This window comes from Periplaneta americana, unplaced genomic scaffold, assembly GCF_040183065.1.
Source record: "Periplaneta americana isolate PAMFEO1 unplaced genomic scaffold, P.americana_PAMFEO1_priV1 scaffold_21, whole genome shotgun sequence".
In the NCBI taxonomy this organism is placed as follows: Eukaryota; Metazoa; Arthropoda; class Insecta; order Blattodea; family Blattidae; genus Periplaneta; species Periplaneta americana.
In genome coordinates this window covers 4,049,628-4,067,500 of record NW_027185502.1, presented here as the reverse complement: position 1 = coordinate 4,067,500, position 17,873 = coordinate 4,049,628, and the positions used below count along the sequence as shown (strand labels likewise).

At 35.0% G+C, this 17,873-nt stretch overlaps 1 protein-coding gene across 2 annotated transcripts in view; it reads right to left on the bottom strand.

Moving 5' to 3' along the window:
• Window positions 1-4,719: 4,719 nt before the first annotated feature.
• LOC138693803 (uncharacterized) overlaps window positions 4,720-17,873 on the bottom strand; it is a 109,019-nt gene continuing 95,865 nt past the window's right edge. For both annotated transcript variants that reach the window (XM_069817601.1, XM_069817602.1), the window contains exon 9: window positions 4,720-5,970. The gene's annotated coding sequence lies outside the window, so the exon portion shown is untranslated. The remainder of the gene's footprint in view (window positions 5,971-17,873) is intronic.

Genomic DNA, 17,873 nt, shown 5'->3' with positions numbered 1-17,873 from the left:
TAACCGTATAAGTTATTTAACATTCAAATATAACTTGTTCGTGGATAACTAACTGCTTCTATGCCTGTGCTAGTTATTTAACCGTATAAGTTATTTAACATTCAAATATAACTTGTTCGTGGGTAACTAACTGCTTCTATGCCTGTGCTAGTTATTTAACCGTATAAGTTATTTAACATTCAAATATAACTTGTTCGTGGATAACTAACTGCTTCAATGCCTGTGCTAGTTATTTTACCGTATAAGTTATTTAACATTCAAATATAACTTGTTCGTGGATAACTAACTGTTTCTATGCCTGTGCTAGTTATTTAACCGTATAAGTTATTTAACATTCAAATATAACTTGTTCGTGAATAACTAACTGCTTCTATGCCTGTGCTAGTTATTTAACCGTATAAGTTATTTAACATTCAAATATAACTTGTTCGTGGGTAACTAACTGCTTCTATGCCTGTGCTAGTTATTTAACCGTATAAGTTATTTAACATTCAAATATAACTTGTTCGTGGGTAACTAACTGCTTCTATGCCTGTGCTAGTTATTTAACCGTATAAGTTATTTAACATTCAAATATAACTTGTTCGTGGATAACTAACTGCTTCTATGCCTGTGCTAGTTATTTAACCGTATAAGTTATTTAACATTCAAATATAACTTGTTCGTGGATAACTAACTGCTTCTATGCCTCTGCTAGTTATTTAACCGTATAAGTTATTTAACATTCAAATATAACTTGTTCGTGGGTAACTAACTGCTTCTATGCCTGTGCTAGTTATTTAACCGTATAAGTTATTTAACATTCAAATATAACTTGTTCGAGGGTAACTAACTGCTTCTATGCCTGTGCTAGTTATTTAACCGTATAAGTTATTTAACATTCAAATATAACTTGTTCATGGGTAACTAACTGCTTCTATGCCTGTGCTAGTTATTTAACCGTATAAGTTATTTAACATTCAAATATAACTTGTTCGTGGATAACTAACTGCTTCTATGCCTGTGCTAGTTATTTAACCGTATAAGTTATTTAACATTCAAATATAACTTGTTCGTGGATAACTAACTGCTTCTATGCCTGTGCTAGTTATTTAACCGTATAAGTTATTTAACATTCAAATATAACTTGTTCGTGGATAACTAACTGCTTCTATGCCTGTGCTAGTTATTTAACCGTATAAGTTATTTAACATTCAAATATAACTTGTTCGTGGGTAACTAATTGCTTCTATGCCTGTGCTAGTTATTTAACCGTGTAAGTTATTTAACATTCAAATGTAACTTGTTCGTGGGTAACTAACTGCTTCTATGCCTCTGCTAGTTATTTAACCGTATAAGTTATTTAACATTCAAATATAACTTGTTCGTGGATAAGTAACTGCTTCTGTGCCTCTGCTAGTTATTTAACATTCAAATATAACTTGTTCGTGGATAACTAACTACTTCTATGCCTGTGCTAGTTATTTAACCGTGTAAGTTATTTAACATTCAAATATAACTTGTTCGTGGATAACTAACTGCTTCTGTGCCTCTGCTAGTTATTTAACCGTTAAATATAACTTCTGCTATTTTGTCTCCGGCAGGAAATTGTAACCGTTACTTATAACCGTTATTTATAACTACTGAACAAAAGTAACGGAGACAGTTATAACAGTTACAAGAAAATAACCGTTTGTCACATCCCTACATACAATACCTTCAAGAGACATTGTTACACATCACACAAGAGAAAACAGTTCACGTCTGAATTATAAAATAAACAGAATATACTTCATTTACAGAGAGGGACTTCTGAGCAAAATATGTTGTATATTGTAGATTGGATATCTCTGTTTAGTCTTAAAGCGTTAACACGCGACCCAGTTGACATATAATTGCCATTCTTGTACAGTTGATTTCAGAATTCGTAGCTCTATCGAATGGCACAGCTTAAAATTCATTCCTAGCCATAAATACGCGAAACTAATACGCGACGCTTCAGCGAGACTTCGCGATAATTTAACTACTGTTGTCACGCCAGGAGAAGGCGGCTGAAGTACTTAGACGGGGCGGAGGGGAAACAGTCGCGCATGCTGTTCACTGCAATATTCCTGTTTCACAAACATCTACTACACGTGTCTATGAATCTTTGCGACTTTGTGAAAATAATAGTGGGGTTTTTACTGTAGTGTTTTATTAGTTTCAACAAGACAATTGTTTTCAGTATACTACAAATCTTGTATTGCTTAAGTTATCTTTTGCTTTTCGTGTTAATAGTGTTGATAATAATATTGTTAATAGAATTTATGTTATTGTATACTGTTATTTAGGTTTATAGCAGTTTTTTGTTTATTGTAAATATGTCGACAAAGAGGAAACTTGGATTGACAATCTATAGCGAAGAAAGGAATATTATTAGAAGTGCAAAATAATTCTGTGATGAAGAAAAAGAACAAAAGTGCCTTTGCATTCCTCTACGAAACCTACAGCAAAGGTAGAAAAGTACTCTAATCTATCCACAAGAACAATACAGCGTATAAGGAATGAAATGAAAGACTGCACAGAAGAAAGTACGTTGTCGACACCTGAGGGAGAAAAAAATGTAAACGTCCAGACTACCGAAACGAAAATGTAGATGACTTCGACGGGAGATTGACAAAAAAGATATAATTGAGAATTTTTATTTGAAAAAGAAAGAGGGCCACCGGCGTAGCTCAGGAGGTAGCGCGTTTTCCTGCTGATCTGCAGTTGTGCTCGGGAGTGAGTTCGATTCCCGTTTGCGCTGACTACCTGGTTGGGTTTTTCCGAGGTTTTCCCAAGCGGAAGGCGAATGTCAGGTAATCTATGGCGAATCCTTGGTTTCATTTCGCCAAATACCATCTCGCCATCATCAATTCAATCGACACTGAAGAAGCTAGTAGTTATTACAGTGTCGTTAAATAACAAGTAAAAAAATAGTACCAAGCTGCAACAAACGTCTAACCTTTTACAAGAGAAAATTGATTTGAAATGAAAGACAAAATTAAGACGAATACTGAAGAAAAAGGATTTCAAGTGGAAGAAGTGTGCAGCAAAAAAAAAATTGAGGAAAACACTGTAAATTAGAATACGTGAAGATATTTAAAGCAAATAAGAAAGCTTAGGAAAGTGGAAAAACCGATTTTATATCTGGACGAAATGCGGATAGATAGGCCTACCAATTTAACGTTTCCCAAGTTCTGGCACGATAAAAATGTTACGGGAGTTTTACCGTAAATGTGTCCAGAACACTCATTGTTGTTCATCAGGATGGGGGCGGTGGGGCTAATGGCTTTGTTGGGAGATTCGAATTAATATACACGGCTGGAACATAAACAGACGATTATCATGGACAGATCATACTCCAGAAATTTTGAAAAATGTGATAATGATAGTCATAGCGACAGCACCGAAGATGCGGAATCATTTATGTCTGACTCCGTTGCCGTGTAGCCAAGTAAGTGGACGAAGTTTACAGGTCAGAGTTTAGCGTAAATTTCCCCCGTCCCGCCTACCTACTCCCCGCGCCAACTCGTAGCGCGAAGACAGTAGGCAACACTCCTTCACTGCTATTGCCTAGTCGAGATAGACCGGCCTGAACTAGGTCCTCCTTATATGCCTTCTTATTCTGAAAGGCGCCCTAGACTGTGCTTTTACTATAATGAAGAACAGTCAGTTTTTCTTCCAAGACGTCTTCTTTCGAGCAGTACCAAACAGATGGTGTTGGTTCCAAAATGAGAATTTTAAGGATCAAAGTGAATTGAAACAAAATTTACGTTTTAGAAATCTAAGACGATAAAAGGTATGGTGACCACAGAGTTGAGTGTTATCCCAGACCATGTTATTAACCGAGTTTTAGCAAACTGAGATAACAAATTAATTTGCCGGCATTGGTGAAAATATTGAAAACAGTGTACGGTATTTGCTAAACTGTAATGTAGTAACTGAATAATGTATACACCAGAGTGCTGCATTGGAGTTAAATCGCTCGCTTGAACTCGGTCGAGTGTCGCACCCTCGAGTGAGATACGATCGGTCGTGATACGCTCGTAATAAATAGAAGCACAGTACAAAGTCATCTCACCGACATGTCTTATCTTGTATGGAAGGTGACAGATAAGATACACATATGTTTTGCTCACACGGTAAAAATAAGGCTTTATTTTCTGCCTTTATGACAAACGTTTAATGGAACAGTCAATGGAACGTACTAAAATAGGAACATGAAGTTATAAATAAAATAGTATGAAAAACTTCGATATACAGTTATTATTGCTAATTAATAATTATTCAATATTTGATTTACCACATATATAATATGATAGGTCCATACATAGTGTTCCGCTTATATACTGCGACAATGTAGAAACGTTTTACAAAATATTATTGTTATAGCAGTAGATTAATAACAATATTAGTACAGAGATAACGTCACAGAAAATATAATAAAACGAATAATCATGCTGCACAACTATTACAGACGCAAAGATTGATACACTAATTATTAGAGATTATTATTATTATTATTATTATTATTATTATTATTATTATTATTATTACTAGAAAACTGATACAGTTCTTGCATTATCGTGATTGTGTTCTCCGTTTGTAATGATTACATTTACATCCAATAACATCTATCAGATGTGGCAAAAACAAAATCACTACTGTGTGGGAAAAAAAAAAAAAAAAAAAAAAAAAAAGTTTTACCTACAACATTTATATTACATTTTAAAGCAAGTTTTGTAGTTATACTATGGAGAGGTTAGTTAATCACTGCAAAGTTTTGAAATGATAAACATCTATGATGTTACTACACAGTTCATCACTGTAACAAGAACGAATGTCTAACGCTCGGCTTATACCGTTCGAGAATTTATCGCTCGTGACAATTTTACCCATCATGCATGTGCGCTACCTATCGTATTATGCTATGAACTACTTGGCGCTCGAGCGAAAACGTCCGATGCAGACCTCTGGTATACAACTTAAATTGTTAAACATACATATGGGTTCTGCATATATCGGATATCTGGGATTGTGGATTTGTGTTCCACGACGGGTACCTACTAAGAAAGGCGTAACTCAAACTAGAGAAAGAATGATGCAAATCAATTTTAATTTTCATTCGACAACAACATACAGCATTTGCGATGAATCTATGGCTTCAATACAAAATGTGATAAGTCATTTATTGCAGTTTTACAGGACCTACGCTTTTAAGGTTTGAACGACTGTATAAAATCATAATAATCAGTTACAAAATAATAGGTTAGAGAGAAAAATACCACAGATATGCATATCATCTTTTGTCACAATAAAGATACCTTTAGGATGCACAACGTATTACAAAATATTTTTTTCGCTAAAAATTGATATGACAACATTCGCCTTGGAATCACAGAATTATAACATGCAACGTAAAAAAATACGCAATATCGCAAAATTTTGATATGAAATTACAAAATTATAGATATTCTCTTTCATTAGTGTAAGTGAAACAATGTAAATCACAATTTAAACTATTATTGTGAAGAGAAATTAAAAATCATAATTCCGTGGTGTTTGGGTAAAGGGGAATAAGTAATTTTTTGTGCAGATGAAATTTTGTTCTCCAGATGAACACACGAGTTAAATTATACAAGTGAGTATGCAATAATCAAAAGAATACTAGCAGTTGATGTGTTTATTTGTGTAGAAAATTATTTGCAATAAGGGTTCCAAGTTTAATTTTCATTTATCGCCAAACTCATTTTTAAGACTCATCTCCATTTACTCAAACAACACAGAATTTTTCCCGAATTTCTTATAAGAACCATTCTATTTAACACAACAGAATTGCTGCCAATCATGACACACTTACCGTGCTAATGTGTCTCATTTTCCCATTTAGGACGCACTAAGTAGTTCATATCAGTAGGTTCTGGTACACGTGCCCAAGCCACCCAACCTTTCTCTCCAGGGCGGAGTGGTCTGAAACGTGACAAACGACCTGTGTAGTCTACCTTAACCTTAATCTACTAACCTTATAAAAGTTACAAGTGATGACGCGAAAATTATGAGCAGGGTTATTTTGAGGGATCTCGATATTTGGGAGATCTCGACACTTTCAAGAAAAATAGCCATTGCGATCACTGTTCCTAGTGAAAAAAGGTCGAACTATAGCCAACGAGATCTGTGTTGACTGTGTTTGTAATTTCTGTGTAAGTGAATCTCGTGGCTTCAGCTTGTGTTTACATTCACAGAAGGTAATAAATACAATAAATGCGATTTACACTTCGTTTTGGGTCATGAAATATAATATATACCAATTTCAGACACTTTGTAATTGTCACATCACACTGCGATTAAGTGTTATTATTATTATTATTATTATTATTATTATTATTATTATTATTATTATTATTATTCAACTACTAAATATACATAGGCCAAATAGAAATGATCGGGACCAAATTTAAATACAAACTGCTGAGCCATTTATACCCGAACCCACATTTCCTGAAGTCGAAATTGCGATAGAAAATCTGAAAAATTATAAGTCTCCAGGTATCGATCAAATTCCTGCAGAATTAATACAAGAGGGTGGAAGCGCATTATCTAATGAAATTTACAAGCTTGTACTTGCTATTAGGGAAAAGGAAATTGTACCAGAACAATGGAAAGAGTCCATAATCGTACATATCTTTAAGAAGGGGGACAAGACTAACTGTAGTAACTTTCGAGGAATATCACTTTTGTTGATGTACAAAATTTTGTCGAATATCCTTTTGAGAAGATTAACTCCATATGTAGATGAAATTATTGGGGATCATCAGTGTGGTTTTAGGCGTAATAGATCAACTATTGACCAGATATTTTGTATTCGACAGATAATGGAGAAAAAATGGGATTATAAGGATACAGTGATCAGTTATTCATAGATTTCAAAAAGGCATATGACTGGGTTAAAAGAGAAGTTTTATATGATATTCTTATTGAATTTGGTATTCCCAAGAAATTAGTTCGATTAACTAAAATGTGTCTCAGTGAAACGTACCGCAGAGTTCGTATAGGTCAGTTTCTGTCGGATGCGTTTCCAAATCACTGTGGGCTAAAGCAAGGAGATGCACTATCACCTTTACTTTTTAACTTTGCTCTAGAGTATGCCATTAGGAAAGTCCAGGATAACAGAGAGGGTTTGGAATTGAACGGGTTACATCAGCTGCTTGTTTATGCGGATGACGTGAATATGTTAGGAGAAAATCCACAAACGATTAGGGAAAACACGGAAATTTTACTTGAAGCAAGTAAAGGGATAGGTTTGGAAGTAAATCCCGAAAAGACAAAGTATATGATTATGTCTCGTGACGAAAATATTGTACGAAATGGAAATATAAAAATTGGAAATTTATCTTTTGAAGAGGTGGCGAAGTTCAAATATCTTGGAACAACAGTAACAAATATAAATGATACTCGGGAGGAAATTAAACACAGAATAAATAAGGGAAATGCCTGTTATTATTCGGTTGAGAAGATTTTATCATCCAGTCTGCTGTCAAAAAATCTGAAAGTTAGAATTTATAAAACAGTTATATTACCGGTTGTTCTTTATGGTTATGAAACTTGGACTCTCACTTTGAGAGAGGAACATAGGTTAAGGGTGTTTGAGAATAAGGTACTTAGGAAAATATTTGGGGCTAAAAGGGATGAAGTTACAGGAGAATGGAGAAAGTTACACAACACAGAACTGCACGCATTGTATTCTTCACCTGACATAATTAGGATCATTAAATCCAGACGTTTGAGATGGGCAGGCCGTGTAGCACGTATGGGCGAATCCAGAAATGCATATAGAGTGTTAGTTGGGAGGCCGGAGGGAAAAAGACCTTTGGGGAGGCCGAGACGTAGATGGGAAGATAATATTAAACTGGATTTGAGGGATGTGTGATATGATAATAGAGACTGGATTAATCTTGCTCAGGATAGGGACCAATGGCGTGCTTATGTGAGGGCGGCAATGAATCTCCGGGTTCCTTAAAAGCCAGTAAGTATAAGAATTTCTGTACCTCATTTGAGAAATGGAAGCAGTGTAATGTTTCTTTTGTAACAGCCTGTACTCATGTGTTAGATGTCTGCAGGTGTTCAGGCCGCCACTTGGAGAAATATGAATAACATACTGCACAACAATGCAGAAAAAAGTAAAAGTGATCCCGGTATAATGAGTAAACCTAAAGACGAGATTAAATAAAATAATTAGAGTTTACATTTCATCTGATATCTTCAGGAAGGTAAACTTCATATAAAAAGTTCCTGTTAGCACTGTTACGTAGTTTTATTCATGTGTATGCGTTTCTATACGAGAGAGAAAAAGAGGGAGATTGTTTTAAGTTATGCCCTATTATAATTTGTATTAGACCTACAGTTCAAGCCCTATACAACTCGGTCCGAAACATTGCGGTTGTGGATGTAACACTGTAAGAAACACGCTCTCGAAAATATAGGCTAGTAATCATATTCCAATGTATTGTACCACGGTCAAACTATGAGATAAATTGTATCCCTCGTAACCCCGTTATATGGGGATTCTATAGTTTTGCTTTGCCCCCCCCCCTCTCTTTGTCAAAATCTTGCTTATCCTGACGATCTTTTTCGTCCTTGGTGCGTTCCCTTTTAGGCATCTGTTCCAGATCACGCTGCCTCCTCTCCTCTTTATTTACGTCTACACAAAATTATACTCGACTCAGTAACAATGTTCTTCAAGAATTTCAATCTTTACAAATATTTATTCCTACCATATGAAAACTGAGTCATTTCATGTCAAATCAACGCACTGATTCTGACTTCCTGGGATTTTGATGAAACTTGTTATTTCAATTTAGAATTGCTTATTTCTTCACCATACTTACAAGCGGATCAAAAATACATCATTAACGCCTCAATATGTCCTAGTGTAATATATCCATATCAGACAGTGCCTCCAAAAAAAATTTCTAATAAATTTATAGTGGATGCAGATATTATGATAAGGGGTGTGCTGAAAGTAATACTGCAACTGCCTAATGACCTTCCTACAGATATGGTGTATACAGATACAAAATTCAAGGGATTAGGTTTATTTCGTTCAGCATATAAATGCATGTAAGATATTGCTTAAATCCAATAATTCCTTCCTACATGCTACAAGGCAATTATCCCAAGAAATTACTTCCAGTCTCACAGCACTCAGTATCAACGAATCAGCAAATATTTTAGACAAATACAACACTGTAGATATGCGAAAGGTACGGCAAGTATTAAGAGAAAAAGCTTTTGAGAACTGGAGCCAGAAAAAACATAAAGGCAAAAGCGTGCTCTTATACCAACAATATACCCCTGCCAATAAGTCGATCCGGAATCATAAGGGTCTTTCCTGTAGTGAGTGGAGGGAAGCGATCAAGATGAATGCGAACGTATCAGCTGTGCGTAGTGTACCTGGCAGGACTTCGGGCAGTAGCCTCTGTCGACGTTGCGACAGGGAGGTTGAAACCCTTGCCCATCTCCTGGGGGTCTGTCCACACGGTGAACTTCTACGAAATACGCGGCATCTTATAGCAAGATCTACAATAGTAACTGCCTTGAAGAACAAAGGTTATTCAATATATGAAGAAGTACACGGCATACCCAGTGAGGGCAGTAATCGAAGAATCGACATAATTGCATTTAAACCCCCCTCTCTTGAAGGTTACATTATAGATCCTACTGTGAGATTCGAATCGCATGAACACCAGCCAGAAGAAGTACAAGAGGAAAAAAGGTATATATATGAACCTTCCATCAGTTTTTATAAGGACAAATACCATCTGGAATCCATCGTCACCACGGGACTAATGATAGGAGCCCGTGGGACCATACCCCGGTTCCTAGTCGACTTCTGTAAATTTTTTTGCCTGCATAAAGATATTTAAAGAAATCTAACAACTGCAGCACTCAAAGGATCAATAGCTATTTTCAGACATCATATATATGGACCATGACTTTAATTGACGTTACTTCGTTTATTATCATGTGTTTCAATCTAATTCAAATTGTTATTTTTCACTCTAACAACAATGTATCACTAAGCCTCAAGACATTTACTCTATTTATTGTATTGGTACTCTTTGTCAATGGCAACCTGTAGTGGTTACAGGAAGAAATAAAAAAATAAAATAATAGTTATGAATGGAAATCGTAAGACTTTTTTGTCCTGCGTTCATAAGTCATTAAGTATTAGCCTAATTGTTGTATTATATTTTATCAAAAATTGCTGCTTCCTGAAGTATCAGTGGTTAATAATTACCATCTGCACGTTTTAAATAATGTAATCCTATCAATTTTAACAAATTCACCTACCTTTGAAGTCATCGATATATTGAATTAATTCACAGATATTGAAATAATTGCAACAGAGAAAAATTGCACTACTGCACCTCGAAAGAATAGTGCTCATAAATTATTACTTCCGCAAATCTGCGCAGCTTAAGACTAGATTTAAAATAGAGGTAAAATAGTGGAGGAAGTGAAAAAAAATCATTTTTGGTCGAACCAAAGGGTTTTTTTTTCTTTCTCTTAGCAAATTCTGCACTCAATGGTTATATTTATATTTTGTCCCGTGTCCATTCATGCTAATTTGACATGCTATAATAACATTAAATGTAACACAAACAAACAGTGTTACATACCTAAAGAACTACTTGACATGTTGATACCAAATATGAATGGAATCGACCACTTACAACAGAGTTACAGCTCAAGGAAAACTGCAGACTCGCGGCGCTTGCTGAGTAAGAATGCTGGGTGGCGAAATGTGGCATGTTACCGGCTTCTTATCTCGCTATGCAGCCACCTCCGCTGATTAAGATTATCAATTCAGTGTTATATAGGAAAAATAATTTAAGGGTTTAATTTCATTTTTTTACATGTCATTTTTCTCCATTTGTCCTCCTAAATATGGATTTTAGACCACTGTGCGTCGGCAGAAATATCATCGCGATGCCTGTTACCAAGTGACGTTGCAGAGGCAGGCAAGGAATACACACCCCCTCTCCCAACCAATCCTTTGCAGATATATTGCACAAGTAGCTACCAGTAGTATAACCAACGAGCTAGAAGTAAGAATATAGAGTGCCGTTCACGTCCACAGTGTGTAATTTCAAGCAGCTAGCCGGCCAAAAATCAATTTTCACACCCCATCTTTAATTCTAAATTCTTATATAGACGTGTTTATAACACTCCAAAGTATACTATCCAAGTGTAGACAGATGCTTACATCTGTTAGGGGACCCTCACAACAGAGCGAAAGTTGCATGTCTGCGATAAGATCATTTACGCTGCAGAGGCAGGCGCGCAGTTTGTATTTCGATGATGCAAAGTGAGGAAGTTAATATAATATTTTTCTTTAATATACAGTGTGGATATATTATAAGAAGGTATATACTTACAAATAAACTAATTCTTTTGCTAAAAATTATTATCTTATTGTCTAGAATAAGTGTCTGAATAAACATGTGCAGAGAGTCGAAGTTCTACCTTATTACATTACTTTGAGTTGAATTTTAAAAGGTGTAGCCCTCTATCACCTCCCTAAAATTTTGTGGAGATATTCATTATGCTTTTCTGAGCAAGACGTCGTGATTTTTTTCTGCAACCAGATGCAGACAGAAAACTATTAATTATTTTCAGACACCATGCGCTCCGTAATCCGGAGAGCTGTTTTCCAGGTATGGAACAAGAGCGAGAAAAAAGTGAAATTCTCAAATATAATTGAACATTTTGGTCTCAAAGATTACTCTGAAGACATTTTACAATCAATAAAAAAATTAATCAAATTTATATGCTCGAAAATTCGATTACGGTGGGAAAAATACAGCATGAATGAGAAAATTTTCTTAAAATATAATGTGCTATGTTTGAACCAAGATGCAAAGTCTGAGAATAAAATATATAATACTTTGAAATCTACTACAAAACAATTCCAATTTGAGTCTGCCCGTACAAGCATTCGGGGACGTCCACGTAAACGTTTCGGAGACCTGAGCGAAAGATCAAAACGGAAAAAAAAATTAGTCCACTTTTTAAAGAAAGATCACCAGAAGAAAAGCTTTCTGCTGCCCATATGAGTTTCAGAACTTCTAGGAAAAGAGATGCGGCCATTATTGTAAGAGAGCTTTTATTTGCATCACTTCAACGTGCGACAAAATCGAGAAAAAAACGTGAAAATTGATTTTGCAGGAACGACCAACAATTGTCACCTAATAAGGATCTCGCTTTGATTAATCAATATAAATAATTAAGGGAAATTCAAAATCTTGTAACAGTTAATTTAGATCCACCGTTTTATTTATTGCGAAACACTGAAGATAGGATAGGTTCAGGCTGGAAAGGGGACTACTTGTTGGCGTGATAAAACAAAGCAGTCGCAATAAAAATGATGCAAGAAGATTTTTCAGGGAGGTTTCCACTTTCACATTTATATCGGGAATAGATGGAAATTTAATAAGTCGTTTAGACTCTATCAGAAACCTTTTTCTTGAGGTTTTGCAATACAGATGAACGGGCACTTCATGTATGCAAGGGAGACAAGGGAATTATATTATACAATATTATATGCCTATAACCCTTTACAGATTCTTGGCTCATGGACAAAGGTCACAGGACACTATTATACCTACTGGCAAACTATCTGAGGAAGCCCAGGAAACGAGGAACAAATGCTATATTAGACTTTTCAGAGAAGTCTTCGCAAGAAAAACATCAAGAAAGACACAAATACCGATCTTTTACTCAGGCTACTTATTTCTTTCATCAGCTTAAAGAAATTAAAAAGAGAAAATCACTGTCGATTTCAATAGTAGTGCTGCTGTTTTCTCCGAGTCTCTATTACTCGGTGCTGCCGAAGGAGAGACTAGCAGTGAGGATACAGATTCTGATGGGGATGCATCTGACGTCTGAACGAATAAGATATGTAGCAATATTCCTTCGTCTTACGCTTTCAATTTTAAGCGCATTCCACATTATGAACATTAATTTATTTTTTCACTCAAATCGTTTTTTTACAATATTACCAATTTTATTTTCAGTAAAAATAGTTGTTATATTCATTTTCATTATTGAAAACTTATCTACTTCAATAATTGAAGTTACATACCAAATTGTATGAAAATTGAGCGATTAGTTTTCGAGAAATGATTTTTGGCCGGCTAGACTCGCTAAATTACACACTGTGGCGTCTATATCAGCGCTCTTGGTGGTACTATAGGGATATCCTGAACTAGCACCAACAGATAGCGCACGTGTACTTTGCGGGATGCGCTTTGCGTGTGCATTTGTTTTTCGGTATATAAACATTGAGGATATACGTAGTGTATTAGTATATTAAATACTCTTAAAAACAACTAAAAATGGCAAATTTTTGTTATGTTCCTATATGTAAACACCAGGGAACTCTTTTTGTCTTCATTCAGGTCCTGAAATATTCTGAATATATGCTTTAAATCTTAACAAAATATAAGTAATAAAATTGCGCCTCGAAAGTGCTAGCTATTAAATAAAAGTAACTACTTCAAATAAGGAATTGTTGACTACAGTTTCATTTTGGAAGAGGAAAAAGAAAAATTAATAAAAACATATGCAACCTCGACAGCGAGCTATCTTAGCTTAGATTATATGCAGTAATTGTAGGAGTCTCCGAAGTTTACGCCCGCAGTAAACTCTCGATAAACTGGGATGTTTATTATCCAGAACGATCCTTAGTGAAACCCATTTCGTGAATAATGTTTTTAATGTACTGTACCCTAATTATTAAAACCATGTTTTAACTTCAAATTTTCAAAATCATCCTACATAGTATTCAACACTGCATGTCCTTAACCTACAAAACGCACGACTAATCGTGATACTGCTGCGATCATATTATATATCATCCTATTAAAAATTGCATTCGATCTTTCTGCAACTACAAAAAAAAAAATACAAGGAATTCAATTCCGATAGTCCCTTCCCTATTAAACAAAAAGCATATTGGTGGTTGCATATCCTGTTTTTAGCGTACGGTTCTTAAGTACTAATGATTAAAGAGCGCAATATTCACTTTCGACATCCTGGTAGTTCCTATTTTTTTATTCGTCCACCTCGTTCTCAGAGTTCTCGTTCAGGTTCATGACATTCAATTTACTCGTATCTATATTCTGCATACTGCAGATTTCCCCACCTATCTCGGGGAATCGCTCAATATTATACAAGTTTACGTTATTATTTATTGTAAATGAAATGGAATTATGAGGTAAGAAAATATTGAATTATATTAAATTTACTAGGTTATACAAAATCATTGTAAATATAATTTTGACACGCACAGAAAACCAACAAGCGGGAAAACGTAAGCATCTGTAGCATATGACATAACATAGCCCTACAACATGTTCGCCGCATGGAACGCTCCTGCCATCTAGCGGTAAAACTTCGCATAAGATATCCCTATTGGTGGTACAGAAATGATTCTATACGCAGACGACATGGTGATAGGGTCGGCAGTAAAAGAGGACTTGCAGAAGGCGCTACAAAATCTAGAGAACTGGGCAGAGGAAAACGACCTGGATGCCTGAACAAAGAGAAGACAGTGCAAATGATATTCAGGAAGGGCGGAAAAATAGCGTCCAAAGACAGAATAACCTTATTTGACGAGCCGCTACAAGTTGTAGGGAAATATAAATACCTGGGAATTTCATTACAGACAACAGCAACATCTTTCGGTATGCACGTTCAGGAAAGAGCAGCAGCAGCCATCAAAACCTCATAGGCTACAACATTCCGAATATAACCAATCGATGACACTATTCAAAACGGTAGTAGCGCCAGTTGTAACGTACGGAATAGAGATTATTTGGTAAAAACTCAAGATCGGTGATATGATAAGAATAGAAAAAGTCAAGACTGTGTTTATGAAATGGATACTAGGAGTCGGAAAAGCAGCGCCATCCCGCCTTGTATATGAGCTCATGAGAGAGACATATTTCGTAGAGATGATATCAGATTGCAGCACTGGCTACCATCCACAGGACCCTACCAGGAACTGGTAAGCATAAGAGACCGGAAGAAGAAGGAGATAGACCTAGAGTTCTATACCACATCAGCCATGCTAGACGACAGCTGGACCAGAGAGTGTAGGAGCCAGAGACACGTGAGAAGTCTCGCAATACACGGGTTTCATCTACACTAATAATAAATCTGTAAGCGAAATTTTTCTGGTAATTTTCGCTTTTCCAAAAATAATTGGTGTTAACATATATAATTAACCACCCTGAAACCGAAAATCGCATTTTTGACATTTTTGTTTGTATGTCTGTCTGTATGTTTGTTACCTTTTCACGCGATAATGGCTGAACCGATTTATATGAAAATTAGAATATAAATTAAGTTCGTTGTAACTTAGATTTTAGGCTATATGGCATTCAAAATAGTTTATTTAAAAGGGGGGTTGTAAGGGGGCCTGAATTAAATAAATCGAAATATCTCGCTTATTATTGATTTTTGTGAAAAATGTTACATAATAAAAGTTTCTTTAAAAATGATTTCCGATAAGTTTTATTCTTAAAATTTTGATAGGACTGATATTTAATGAGATAAATGAGTTTTAAAATTAAAATAACGCCATCTAAGACGGTGCAATGAATTAAGAACAAATGACTTCGTTTATAAGGGGCCTTGGGCAACAACAATCGAAATAGTGGCCTTGGACATCAACAATCGAAAGCTATTAAACGTAGCCTACAGAGAATGTTTCTGTGTTTGTATGAAGTCATATCAGAAGCTAAATTAACCGATTTGTATAATTAATTATTATTTCACCATTGGAAAGTGTAGTTTCTCTAGATGGACATAATGCTATAATGTTATTACAGTAATGTCTGAGTAAATCGAGGACAGGTAAGATTAAAATAGCTTCTTATGCACAGAAAATTTGATAGGCTATTTTGTACATTCGTTTTCTGTGTTTCTTAAAATAATATTTATGTACACTCATTTTAATATCAGAGAATTAACGAACAACGAGAGTGTATTGATTTAGTATGCAGTAATAATACGTTAGCTTAGCAATCCATTATTTTATAATTCAAATTTTAACTATGCTCAATTGAATCGCGTTAAAATACATAGAATAAAATATATATGCAATAAATGCAATGCAAAAAAAATTGAGTAATGAGCGAAGCAGATTATGTTGCGCTGTTGTAAAAGTTGTTCCCTGGATCAAACGTCCTATTTTAATCATGTAATTACTTTATATTTATTTCTAACAGGTGCAGCGGAGCGCACGGGTACGGCTAGTATAAAATAAAATTTACAAGATACAACACGTTATATACAGCCCTTTCAGCCTCATACTATATACACTCGCCCACTTGTATCCACATCTTTAAGCTTCGATGTTAACGTAATATATATGGAATAAACTGTTGCTACATGGGTTTTCTGACAGCTGTTAAAATAAAGAAATGGTAGTAAATTGGAATATATGGGTTAATGCGATATAAAATAAGATTTTCAAGATGCAACATATTCTATACAGTCACTTTCCGTATTATCCTATAGGAACCACGCCCAATTGTTGACCACTTAATACATGGCGGATATAGGTTCAAAAGTTTCAAAGATGGCGGCACGATCGCCACTCGATATTCTTACTTCTAACTGTAACATATATCTAGTTAAGCATGACTCTGTCTAAAGGTAGGAAACGTATACATGGGAGGAGACGTATTGTTCTTGTGCTTGTGGAAACAATAGTCTACTAGGCCTATAGGCTTATTGTGCTCGAAAGTTTTAAAGGGCATTTATCAACACAATATTACACGTCATTATAATGTAGCCTATGTTATAAAGAGCATCAGAAGATCACAGGTATTTATGAACATTTTAAATCTAAATTGCAGTACAAGGGCAATAGCAAAACGTAGAAGATATATACGATATGGAGCGATCATTCATTACAATGATACAATGGTGTTCATTATTCTTATGCAGATGACACAGTTTTACTTTTTGGTGGAAAAACCTGGTATATAATAATTCAAATAATGGACTTAAATTAATAAAAAATTGGTTTGACAAATTATCTTTCTATCAACGAAAATAAAACCATAATTATTCTATTCTCATTATCTGAAAAATGTAACAAACCTCCTACAACTATAGTAAATATTAAATTACATAATTCTGATTGTTGTTTTATACCAGGGATGAGACGATATTAGCTCCCAATCATGGTAGAAGAGCTCGACCTTGATCACGAGCGCATAGCGCATTCACTACGTAGCGTCGTAACGTAGACAACAGGGATATACATGCACATGCAGCGAATAAAGGCAGCAATTATTACAATAACTTGCGTTACCAAATTTCTGGCTATGTAATAGGGCTAATTACTAAGTTATTTAATATACATGTACATATATAAAGAAATCGCAAAGGGAAGGGTTTTTTTAGGAATAAAAAGAGAAATAGGAAAAGTTAATTGTATGTAAGCCATATTATTGTTAAAAGCAATTATTTATTATATAAATACTTCACTTCATTGGTTAGGAGAAACTAATAGGGTCTACCTGCTCGACGTGTGTGATCTCTAAGTATTTTTGAGTATTTGTTGAAAAAATAATAATGGCAATATTGATTGAAATAGAGTATATTGATTGTGTGATTGTGAAAATGTAGTCCTTACTCTCCAGTCGTGATTATGTAATGAGTTTCCTTAGAGTGATTTGTGAGATGCACGTAAGACGAAAAAACAAATTGATTGAATTAAGATATTGAGAGCCATCGTAATTTTTGAGGTCAATCACTTAAGGGGATATGTATGACTTTTAAAACTTCCACAATTT